At 41.4% G+C, this 11195-nt stretch overlaps 1 long non-coding RNA gene across 1 annotated transcript; it reads right to left on the bottom strand.

Moving 5' to 3' along the window:
* Window positions 1–1150: 1150 nt before the first annotated feature.
* LOC309848791 lies at window positions 1151–7736 on the bottom strand. The gene is made up of 2 exons (XR_014303290.1): window positions 3932–7736; window positions 1151–3870 (listed from the first exon to the last, which is right to left on the bottom strand). It is a non-coding gene; the product is annotated as an uncharacterized lncRNA (long non-coding RNA).
* Between the last annotated feature and the right edge of the window lie 3459 nt (window positions 7737–11195).

Genomic DNA, 11195 nt, shown 5'->3' with positions numbered 1-11195 from the left:
GGGTTTGGGGCTGTTACAGTGTCATTTCCAAGAAGGCACTGAGGCTGAAAATTAGGCAGCTGGGGAATGCAACCCCAAGTGGCCAATGCTGCCACCAAGAGCACGCCCCTGGTCCGAGCCAGGTGTCGAGCAAACCCCAGGGATGTGACTCTGGGAAGTTACTTCCCCAGGTTGATTGAGCCCCTCCCATACTCACTTAGCCCTGGAGACCTTTTGATCATCATTCGTGCTCCAATCAGCACATCCTTTCCGTTGTTAACTGGGCTCCTGCACTCATCTCTCCTTTGCAGCTCTTCTGGTGGCCGTGCGTGCTGCCCCCCCCTCAGGAAACCCAGGTCGTTTGTCATGGGATTAAGGACAGAATTCACCACACCACTGGGCTCCCTTACTCTGGAGCCTGACTCCTGTTCAGTACAGTATCTTCAGGCCATAAAAATGATTCAGTAAGTAGCTTTATTTTGTGACAGAAACCCTTAAGCCAGTGAGGCAAGATGTTCATGAAAGTGTCTAACCACAGAATGGAAATTCTGGAATCTTCAGGAGTACGTCGATACAGCTTCTTTCTATGGACACCTTAGACCCTCAAGCACTTTGAATGTGAAGGGTCAGCTCTAACCTGGCCTCCTCTCATTCAAATATTTTAGACAATCAGCAAAAATAAGAAATCTCTATTCTTATTGGGATAATGGAATAATAAGCTTTGCTATTCATACAACTTAATTTATAAAAGAAATTCCATTTACGCACGGCCTGAACTTGTAACATTATCTGTCACTAAAAGTGTGATTCGTGTGCAGTCTAATGCGAAACGTAGCTGTGTTTCTCTTCTTCTTGTACATAATATTCTATCAGCAGTAACCAAAATGATATCATAAAGTTATGACAGCTTTTAAACATAAGCTTCATAGAAATTTTGATATAATTGTATTTTTTAATTACTGAGGCAAAGTATAAAACTTGAACACCCTCAATCCCATGAGATGCTGACATACTAGGGAAAATGCATGTCTACTCATGACCACATAAATTGGAATAAACACAAACTGCACTTTTGCATGATAATAACTTGAGAAAATAGAAATGCTGATCATAGTTATGATCCCAGCAAGTACTCACTGAGACAAAAGAAATGCAACACTGAGAATAGAACTTTGGTAAAATGACCATTTTATTATATAAGATTTTCCTACAAGTGTTTTAATTACTTTATTATTAAAACAGCCTTTCTTCTTCCTTCCTTCCTTTCCTCTCTCTCTCTCTCTTTCTTTCTTTTTTTCTTTTTCTCTCTTCCCTTGAGTAGGCCCCAAGCCCAATGAGGGGCTTGAATTCCCTACCCTGAGATCAAGACCTGAGCTGGTATCAAGAGTCAGAGGCCTAACCAACTGAAACACCCAGCCATCCCCTCTTTGTTTTCTTTAAAAATAACTTTATTGATATATAGTATTGGTACATACCATAATTCTTACATACCATAAAATCACTCTATTTTAAATGCATAATTCAATGAGTTTTAGTAAATGACACAGAGTTGTGTGACCATCACCACAATCTAATTTTAGACCATGTCCTTTACCCTAAAAAAACCCAAATCCTTTTCCTTTGATAATTATTCCCAATTCTCACCCCTGTCCTAAGCAACCATGAATCGACTTTTGGTTTCTATAGATTTGCTCTTTGGGGATAATTCATATAAATGGAGAAACGGTAAGTGCTCTCTTATGTCCGGCTTCATGCACCGAATGGAATGTTTCTGAGTTCATCTGTGTTGTAGCATGGATCAGTACCATTCTTTAGTTGATGGGTATTGATGGGCATTTGGGTTATTTCCACATATGACTCTTGTGAATAATACTGCTATGAACATTCATATACAAGTCTTTGTGTGGACATGTGTTTTCATTTCTCTTGGTTAGTACCTAACCAATGGAATTTTGGGATCCTGTGGTAAGTCTATGTTTAACTTTTAAAGAAACTCCTCAACTGTCTTCCACAATAGTCACACCACCAGCAATTTATAAAGGCTACCAATTTTTCCATATCCCTGTCGACACTTGGTATTGTTTTCTTTCTAATTCTAGCCATTGCAGTGGGGTGAGAAGTGGGATCTCATTGTGGTTTTGATTTGTATTTCTCCTTCGATTTTAAAGATCTTTATATTCGCCCAAGGTCAACATCGAAAACTTTTTATGCCTTTTTCTGATCAAAAAAGTCAATGACTTTGAAGTCAACAACTCTGTTGCCTTGAAATGGTGGCAACTGAAAGATGTATAAAAAGCCATAGGCTACTTGTCATTAAGATTCACTCAATCAGAGAAGCCTAAGACAATGAAGCCATATAGTATGCTCAAGGTATAAGAAAAATAAATTCAACTGAAAGAAAATGAGGAAGATTACTTTTATAATCCAGTTTTAAATCACATTATCAACAAAAAAATAAAAAGGTGGTAGAAGAAGATCAGTTTGGGATCGAGGAGAATTCAGCCAACACAGTCTAATCTACTGCTAGTCCCTGAAGGCTAGTCTGGGTCTTTCCTGGGAATGACACACTTACTTTCCATAGGTCTGTTTTCCATGTATGACTTTTATAACTAACGTTCGTTGAGCAATCCTCAGTGCCAGGAACTGACCAAGTTTGCATGTGTGTCGTGTGTATTTTTTAAATGTTCACAAGTCCACGCAGAAAATACTTTTGCTCTCCCCATGTAAGAGACGATGAAACTGCTCTACAGGGTAACGTGAGCGAGGCCACACAGTGACCAAACCAGTGGGACCTGAGGTCCCAGCTCCTGGTTTGCACTCCTGCTGCTGAGCCTTATGGGTAACTGGCGCTTGGCCATGTGGCTCTCCAGGTGTCCTTACACATGTAGAATTAATTCCTTGTTGCCCTGTGTTTCCTTCTCTGGCTTTGTTGCATTAACAGCATGAATGTGTTTCTCAGCCTGTTTTATCCTTTCGGCCTTGCCATCGGTGTGCAAGCCCTCTAGCCACACTAGATGTCCAGGAAGCGACGAGGGCCTGGCTGACCCAGACTTTGGCTAAAATGAAGGTCCCATTAGACCAACTCTAACTTGGCAGCTCTCTCTCCCATTCCAGAAAGCAGGTGAGTGAGAGGCCAATTATAAAAAGAATAATTTCAAATCCATTCTAATTGGTAAAAAAATAATATTAAATGAGTGAAATCAGTGCCAACTTCTGTGACTTGTTCTCTTATTAATATAAACTTAGGCCTATCAGTGTGTCATGATATGATGGTTGAGTGTGAAAGGGGTTTTAGGAAAGTCAAAGGCTATCAATTATAGACTATAAGTGATGTATCATAAATGTGAGGCACACATACCTTTTTCTTCATTATCCCCCATTACTCTGTTGCATGCCTCGCATTTATGATGCATCCTTCTAGACTATAATAAAATTACAGTTATAATTACATGTGGATCTATTTTATGGTGTCAGGGTTTTGGTTTTTGTTTCCTCTGAGCATTAATACCCAAACCTTTGACTGAGCCAGTCACAAAATCCATCAGTTATGTACAGGACATTAAAGAAATGGTTAGACTGGATTTTCTACTGGGCTGTGACCTTCCTGCCTTAGAGGTAGCAAGGTTAACCCAATGTTACACATGTGTGATCATTTGATAATCTTTTTGAAAATGATGATAATGATTATAGGCCATGCAGGTTGCAATTATAGAGTCCATAATGTAGTAATTAATAAAAGGAATCAAAGATCTCATTATTACTCCTTTACGAGACAGACTGTGATATTTTTTGTATATTTTTTAGACTCTCTGCAGGTCTCATTCAGTAATTGTAAATCATGAGAGTCACAAGTATAGTACTTAGCATGAAGTTTGCTTCAATAAAAGATGCCTACCTCAACCAAACTTCCTATAGTGATTAAAAGATTCATCCTAAAACCATAATAAGATACCTAGAGGTCTCTTATTAAGCACTCTCAACTCAAAGCAAGAAAAAAAAAACAGTAAGGGAAGCCTCTACAACATACAAAGTCTTACCTGAAACCTCATGTACTTCAACCAAGAGAGTTCACTTTCTCTTATTTCAGAGAGCATTAGAAAAGGCTTAGCTGTGTACTCTTAGCTCACAACTCTTCAGCAAATACTTAACGTACACTAAAGGTATGCAGTTTGTTGCTAGAACCAAACTGGCAAGGGTACAGTCCCTCTAAGGGGCTGGCAATGCAGAAGGCAGGACATGCCAAGTATTCAGGCAACTATATTGGGAGGCAGAGGAAAAAGAAAAGCCACAGAATAAACATATATAAAATGACAGGGGTCAGAAAAAGGGAAAAATTCACCCAGTTAGACTAAGTATGGGAAAGCTTCATGGAAGAGGTGGCATTTGGGCTAGGGCTGGAAAGATGGCTCTGTTCCAGGCAAAAGGTAGGGCAAAAACAGAACAGCACAAAATATGGTTAGGGAACAGCAGGTAGTCATTTAGCTGCTTGGCAGTGGTGGAAGAAGAGAGAGTTAGAGCTATAATGATGTTTGGTGGCACTGATAGAAAGGTGTTGTGAGAAAATCCACCTAAGAGGTATGTACAGGTAGGAAATGCAGGCCAGTGGACTCCATGGAGACTGGAATCAGAAAGTTAGACATGAAAGCTTCTACCCCGTTTTTCACCCAGCCCCACAATCTCCTATTTTTCTGCATGGTTCTTTCCGCAGGTCTGTTTTATTCTCCTGCCTCTCTCTGCAGACCAGCTCAGCTGCATGAAAACTCCAGTGTGTGTCACTGGCCTGAATCATAAAATAAACAACTTTATATGACTTTTTGTTTGAGTGACATGTTGCAGGGGTAGGTTCAGCTGCAATATAAAAGCTTGTTTCTCTCGTACAATCAGTAAATCTAGAAGCACCATGTGCTGGCGTATAAGGCCCAGGTTCCTTCTATCTCATTGCTCTGCCATGCACGCTTTCCATTCCAGGAGCCCCTCATGCTCCAGGATGCCAGCCAAGCTCCAGCCATCCTGTCCACCTTTCAGCTGGCAGAAAGTAGGAAGGAGAGGAAGAGCACACTCTCCTTCTAAGAGAACATCCTGGAAGTTGCACATACCACAGCTGATTTTTTTAGTGTGGCCATGTGATATGCCATGAAAGAGTGAAAAGGATGTTATTAATAATTATACTGGGATAATTAATAGGCATAAACGAGGACTCCTCGGGACTATGGGATAAGTCACATGGGAGTAGGTATACATATATTCCACTGGCCAGAACTTGGTCACGTGGCCACACCTATTTGTTGGGGAGGCTACTCACACTGTCCTTACTCTGTGCAACTTTGTGCCCAGCTAAAACCTGGGAAAGAGCAGAATGAATATCCAGTTAGTATCTCCTGCTGCATTTGACATCCAGCAAATGTCCCAGTCAGAATATGCAAGTTGTCACAGTCTGTGGACTGGACTCCTGCAGGGCAGTCTTCTCCTCTGGTCCAACCAGCTGTTGAACAGGAAGAAGGAATGAGGACAGGACTTTTGTTCTGCAAAGCTACCCTTTGGGGGGCTGAGGAAGGGGCCTGGGCAGAGCAAGCAAACTGACTCACTTGCCAACCCCAGTAGGTTTTAGATCCATGCAGAGGGTAGTAAATGCTAGAGCGGAACCTCACAATCCAAGTCAGCAGGTGGGACGAGGAAAACTGTCACAAGGAAAGTGTGCAGGTGGAGCTCTCCTAAAATAAGGTTAGCCTGGCTGTGCTGTGAGCGCTGATTTGGAATAAGGACAGATGGAGGGTAGAAGTCCCCTAAGCAACCCTTGCATTAGGCCAGGTGAGACTGAACTTGACTTTGAGCAGAATGTTAGAAAGTGGGGAGAAATATAAAGCTAGGTAAGTGACTATAGCAACAAGAAGGGGAAGTTAGCAGTATAATGGTGAGAGAAAAGTAAGAAAACCTATGACGAGTAGAAATTACAAATTCAAAAAAACAGTGCATTTTGGACAGTGGTATTTGATATAGGTAATGACTATATCACATAGCACCGTATAATAATGTATAGTCATAACGATGCCCTCGTTCTTAAAAAAAAAAAAAAACTCATTATACCATGTTTCAGAATGCAATGCTTTGTAATAAGTTATTTAAAATACTTTTACTCAAAACGGTAAGACACTTTGTGTTCATTTGAGAGGTATGTATAGGCATCTGGAGGATTCTCTTAGACGAAACATCTTATTTCCCAAATAATAATTACATGAGTCTTCATTGTATCTGAAGCAAACATGTTGTCAAATGCACAGTATCATATAGCACTTAGATGTGTAGCTTACACTCACACTTCTGACTGTCAGATAGAAACCATGGCTCTGGAAACCCAGGTTCAGCATTCTAAAACCTCAACCATGTGAATGTATAAAACTCTTTCAAAAAAAGTCAAGCCATGTATTTATCTTAGAAATGCGGCGGAAGCCTTCCTATGATCAGCAAGACACTCAACATCAGTTCTAGGTAAATCATACCTATCGAGAAGTGTGAGTTTCCAATTGAGAGGCTAAAGCTGACCTGACTCTCTTTCCAAAGACCAAGAGTTGGGCCCTTGAACAGAAAATATGGATACTAGAATGAGCAGAGCATGAAGGACATATGCAGAAATCTACAGTCATGGTTTTTTTTCTCAAATAGAGAAACAATACACAACTAGTTATGCCCAGTGCTAAGTTCTAAATTTAGAGAAACACATGTATGGAAACCCAAGAGGGGGCCTCTTTGGTCATTTTGAAAAACAACTGGTGGTTGAAAGTAAAATACACACAAAGAAACTTCTAGAAATCTGAGCCCCTGCATCTGACTGCTGAAGCATTCCTCCATTTCTAGTGGAGGTTCCCCCCCCCCTCCGCATCCCTCACAGATTATTTTTGACTTAGCCAAGCAGGGAGTCTATTTTAAAGCTCCCAATTCGAAAATCATGGAAGCTTTATAACGTCCTCCACCTGCACCTCTTTTTAGGAACACAATCCTTTATTCTCTAAAGGATGAAAACCTCCAGCATATAACAACTTTGTTAAGCTGTCACTATCAATAGGGGGAAAAAAAATAACAGTTGACAAAGAAGAAACAAATTGCATCTTCGAATAAGTTTTCTTGAAGCTGTTGTTAAAAGCTATAACCTCTGATGTTAACTAAATTTAACCCATTCTGACCCTTGTGGTGGCCCTTAACCTCTTCTTTCTTCTGCTTCCTGTGGCTGCTGGAGAAAACGGGCCCAGTCCTTGGAAAAGCGTTCTCTGTAGCACACAAAAGGCCCAGCCTTCCTGCTACCCCACCAGGAGGCCCTGGATCGACCGAGGGGTCAGCACCTGTGCACAGAAGCAGGTGACAAGGGACTGCCTTCATCCTTCCCCAGCAAGCTGTAAGAGTGGCCAGCCTTCAGCCACCACGCTGTGGTTTCAAGCATTCAAGCCCCTGCAGTTCAGGTTTTCTTTGTGAACACAGACTTTACACAAATTAATCTATTGCTGTTCAACTGACTGTAAAATTAATAGATTTACTGTTGCAAAAAAAAAAAAAAAAAAGGAAGAAAAAAGAAAAACTGAGAGCTTTCACTTCCACTTTGGTAAGGTCACGCATGCGTCCTAAGCTGCCAACAAAAAAAAGCTTTGGAAATCTTTTCAGCAGAACCGAGCAACTTTCGGGGAGGGGACAGGAGCAGCCAGCGCCGTACAGTGGGACATCTTCCGGATACAGGAAGAATGTAGAACTCCGCACTGGAGAGGCTTCTCGATACAGTACAAATTTGTTGTATTGTGAACATTATATTGGTGGCCAGTCCTGCCTTCCTTGAAGGGCCTTGTCACTAGCAGATCTCAGATGTTTTAAAAACATTATTGGGTTTGACTTAAAATGTGAAATGCTATTAACTTGTTTCTGTTTTGCTCTGAGTTACACAGTAGTACACATTGTATACACTTTAGGGTTTCTTATGCTAGCTCTCTAGATTTCTTCAGGACACTCCACAACGGTAATGGAAATCCTTTTTATTAAGGGTTTCAAAATGATAAAAGTTAACTGAATCACCCCCCCCAAAATTTACTACCTTCGGAAAGGTAACACACAGCTCTGTTGTTTTTCCAATGGAGACTTCTGAACCTATTTTCTGCTTCATTCAGTTGCACAAGACTTTTCACGGAAGATAAATGGACATTCCATGTAGAACTACTCTTCCATTTCACAGACATGAAAGGTTTTCAAAAAAATATGTTACAATGTCATTCATTTTAGATTAATTTATTTTGCTCATTCACAACCACCAGTTGTGAGGACGGGAAGGGTTTTAACACAGATGTGGTCATCAGATGTCCTCCAGCTTCTGGGAAATTGGCACAAGCAGCCACATGATGGATTTATGTTGTAGAAAGAGATTCCCTCAGAACATTCCCTTTCAATGTTCTTGCGAAACATTGAAATAGGCTACTTAGGGAAAGCTAAATCTCCCTGCCTAGAGTTTTCTTTTCTTTTTCTTTTTCTTTTTTTAAAGATTTTGTTTATTTATTTGACAGACAGAGATCACAAGTAGGCAGAGAGGCAGGCAGAGAGAGAGGAGGAAGCAGGCTCCCTGCCGAGCAGAGAGCCCGATGGGGGGCTCGATCCCAGGACTCTGGGATCATGACCTGAACCGAAGGCAGAGGCTTTAACCCACTGAGCCACCCAGGCGCCCCTTCTTTTCTTTTTTTAAAGTGTGTGGATGCTTACGTGTTTGGAATAGACTAATCACAGTTCTGCCTGAGGAAAAACAGTAGAAATTCCATAAGAAGGCTTCCAGCTTTCATGTGTTATGATAACGGACACATGGTATTGGTCTGAGGGTAACTTCAGGATGTTTTGAGAAGTTATCCCACAATCTGCCATAGCTCCCCACACACCCTGCTTTCCATGTCCCTGCTGACAAGCTTGTAAACATAGACTAAGGCGAGCATGAACCTTCTGTCAGCTAGATTTAGTTTGGTACTGCGTAGCATCTCACATATAATAGACTGCAATTTCCCTATTTTAGCAAAACTGTCCTGATAAGAGCTTACGGTCTAATGTTGGACAGGGTATGTAAAACTAGCTATAATTCGTGAACAATTAGTTGTTGAGGAATACGGGGAGTATGTGAAGCCACACAAGCTTTGACTTATCTATGTAACTTCAAAACAAACACAGGGTTTGATTAGTGTAAGATTAGCCTCTTAAAGTAACTGTTGTAGTGATTGTGGCATCATGAAGATACATCCTAGTGTTAAAAACTTTTTAAAGAAATCACCCATAGAGTAATAACTCTGTGGAACAATGAATTGTATCTCAATGAACTAGACTAAAACTGTGTCTAATGGGCCTGCCTGGTCCAAAGGTGGGGAGAGGGGACTTTGGAAGCTAACAGGTAAGGGAGGGGGGAACAGAATATTTCCTTTAATCCTTCCAGAGAGAAAAACACCAATATATGCATTGTATGAGAAACCGTGTGATTTGGGGACCAACCATGGAAATTAACATGGAATTTATTCTATGGAGGAAAATGTACAAGTTTTAGAGTCACCTGGATTTGAGTCTTACTGAGTCACATTTCTATATTTTGGAGTGGTTTTTTTGTTTGTTTGCTTTTGTTTTTGTAAGTTATTGGTAGACACAATAGCCATTGGGAAAGCTCTGTAAATTTCCGAGAGTTCTGTTCTATGCACGTATTCAACTAGTTTACAGAGGATTTGTGCCACAGTATAATACTTCCCCTAAACCAAGAAGTTGAGGCCATATATACAGGAAGGGGATCCAAAAGATCCAGTTGCCTGCTTTACTATCTTTACTCAAGGGCTTTCAAAATCCACCACAAGGGAGCTGAATCCAAGACTCTCAATGACTCTTTAAAAGCTGCCATGTCCCATCTCAGCTGGAGGTCAAAGCAGAGTTCCAAGTAAGAGATTTTTTTTAAAAATGTATCTTTGAGGGCATGTCTTCTGTGCACCTTGCTCTACTCATCTCCTTCCAGGAACAGTAAAGCACCCCCTTCTTGAGATAGCTAATGACAGCCGTCTGGAAAACTGCGGTCATATATTTGGGACACATACGCCTCAAAGAGCAACCACCACACACGGGTGCTGGCTGGGTAACTCCAGCTACCAACAAGTACTTGGAGTAAATTCATTCAAATTACAGTCTTACCAAATTTCAAGCCCTTAGCTTGGGTGTGAAACCTCTTCAGTTTTTCACATTGCACTAAATATCCTCGCAGACTTGTAACTCCACTGCTTCACTAGCTACTTTATTCTAACAGCGTAAGGAACATTTAGCATTAAAGCACCAACTCTAGGGCTCCTGGGTGGCTCAGATGGTTAAGAGTCTGCCTTCAGCTCCAGCCGTGATCTCCAGGTCCTGGACCAAGCCCATGTCAGGCTCCCAGCTCAGCAGGGAGTCTGCTTCTCCCTCTGCCTCTCCTCCTGCTTGTGTGCTCTCTCTCTCGCTCTCAAATGAATTAAAAAAAAAAAAATGCACCAACTCTGATTCCTCGCTGCCTGCATTCTATTCTGGATTCCGCCACTAGTTGTGTGACCTTGGGCAAATTACTGAACTTCTTCAGACTTCAGTTCCCTCATCTGTGAAACAGGGTAAGAAGCTTGTCTTGAGGACTAAATGACTAAGAGAAATAAAGCGCTTAGAAGGGTGCCTGGCAGGCACACAGGTATGTACTAGAAACACGCATCAGTAACTGTTGAGCACCCACCGATCCTACCGCATCCGCTGGTCACTCTACTATCTAAACAAACTTGTATCTTGGTATTAAAGAATAATTTGGGTGGCCTAATTCTTGCTGAACTGGTAAATGGCCAACACACAAATACTAACTATGGACCACAAACACACAAGTCGTTTCTGAGTTGATTGCTTCACTTTTTCAACAAAATAGTCAGCACCTAAGGCGCCGGACACTGGGATTCGATGAGGAAAGAGAAACTCGGGACTTCAGCTCTTAAGGCTAAACTAGCGTTTTCATCTGTAACAAAGCAGGTAAAAACTGATTCACGGGGTCATTTAAGGAGAATAAAGCTATGTGTTCAGCCGCATTATATCTGTAGATGCCGGTTCCTCCCATATGGTAAATTCTCTCGTTAGGTGGCTTCGCTGCGTCATGACTGCAGATTCCCACTGGGTCGTCCCACTGGGACGAGGTGACAGGTCAGGTCACTGACATCAGTAGTGCGACGGAG

The sequence above is a fragment of the Mustela nivalis genome (genome assembly GCF_964662115.1).
Source record: "Mustela nivalis genome assembly, chromosome: 15".
Taxonomy (NCBI): domain Eukaryota; kingdom Metazoa; phylum Chordata; class Mammalia; order Carnivora; family Mustelidae; genus Mustela; species Mustela nivalis.
Note: the sequence above shows the minus strand (reverse complement) of the source record. Positions and strands in the feature narration are given on the sequence as shown.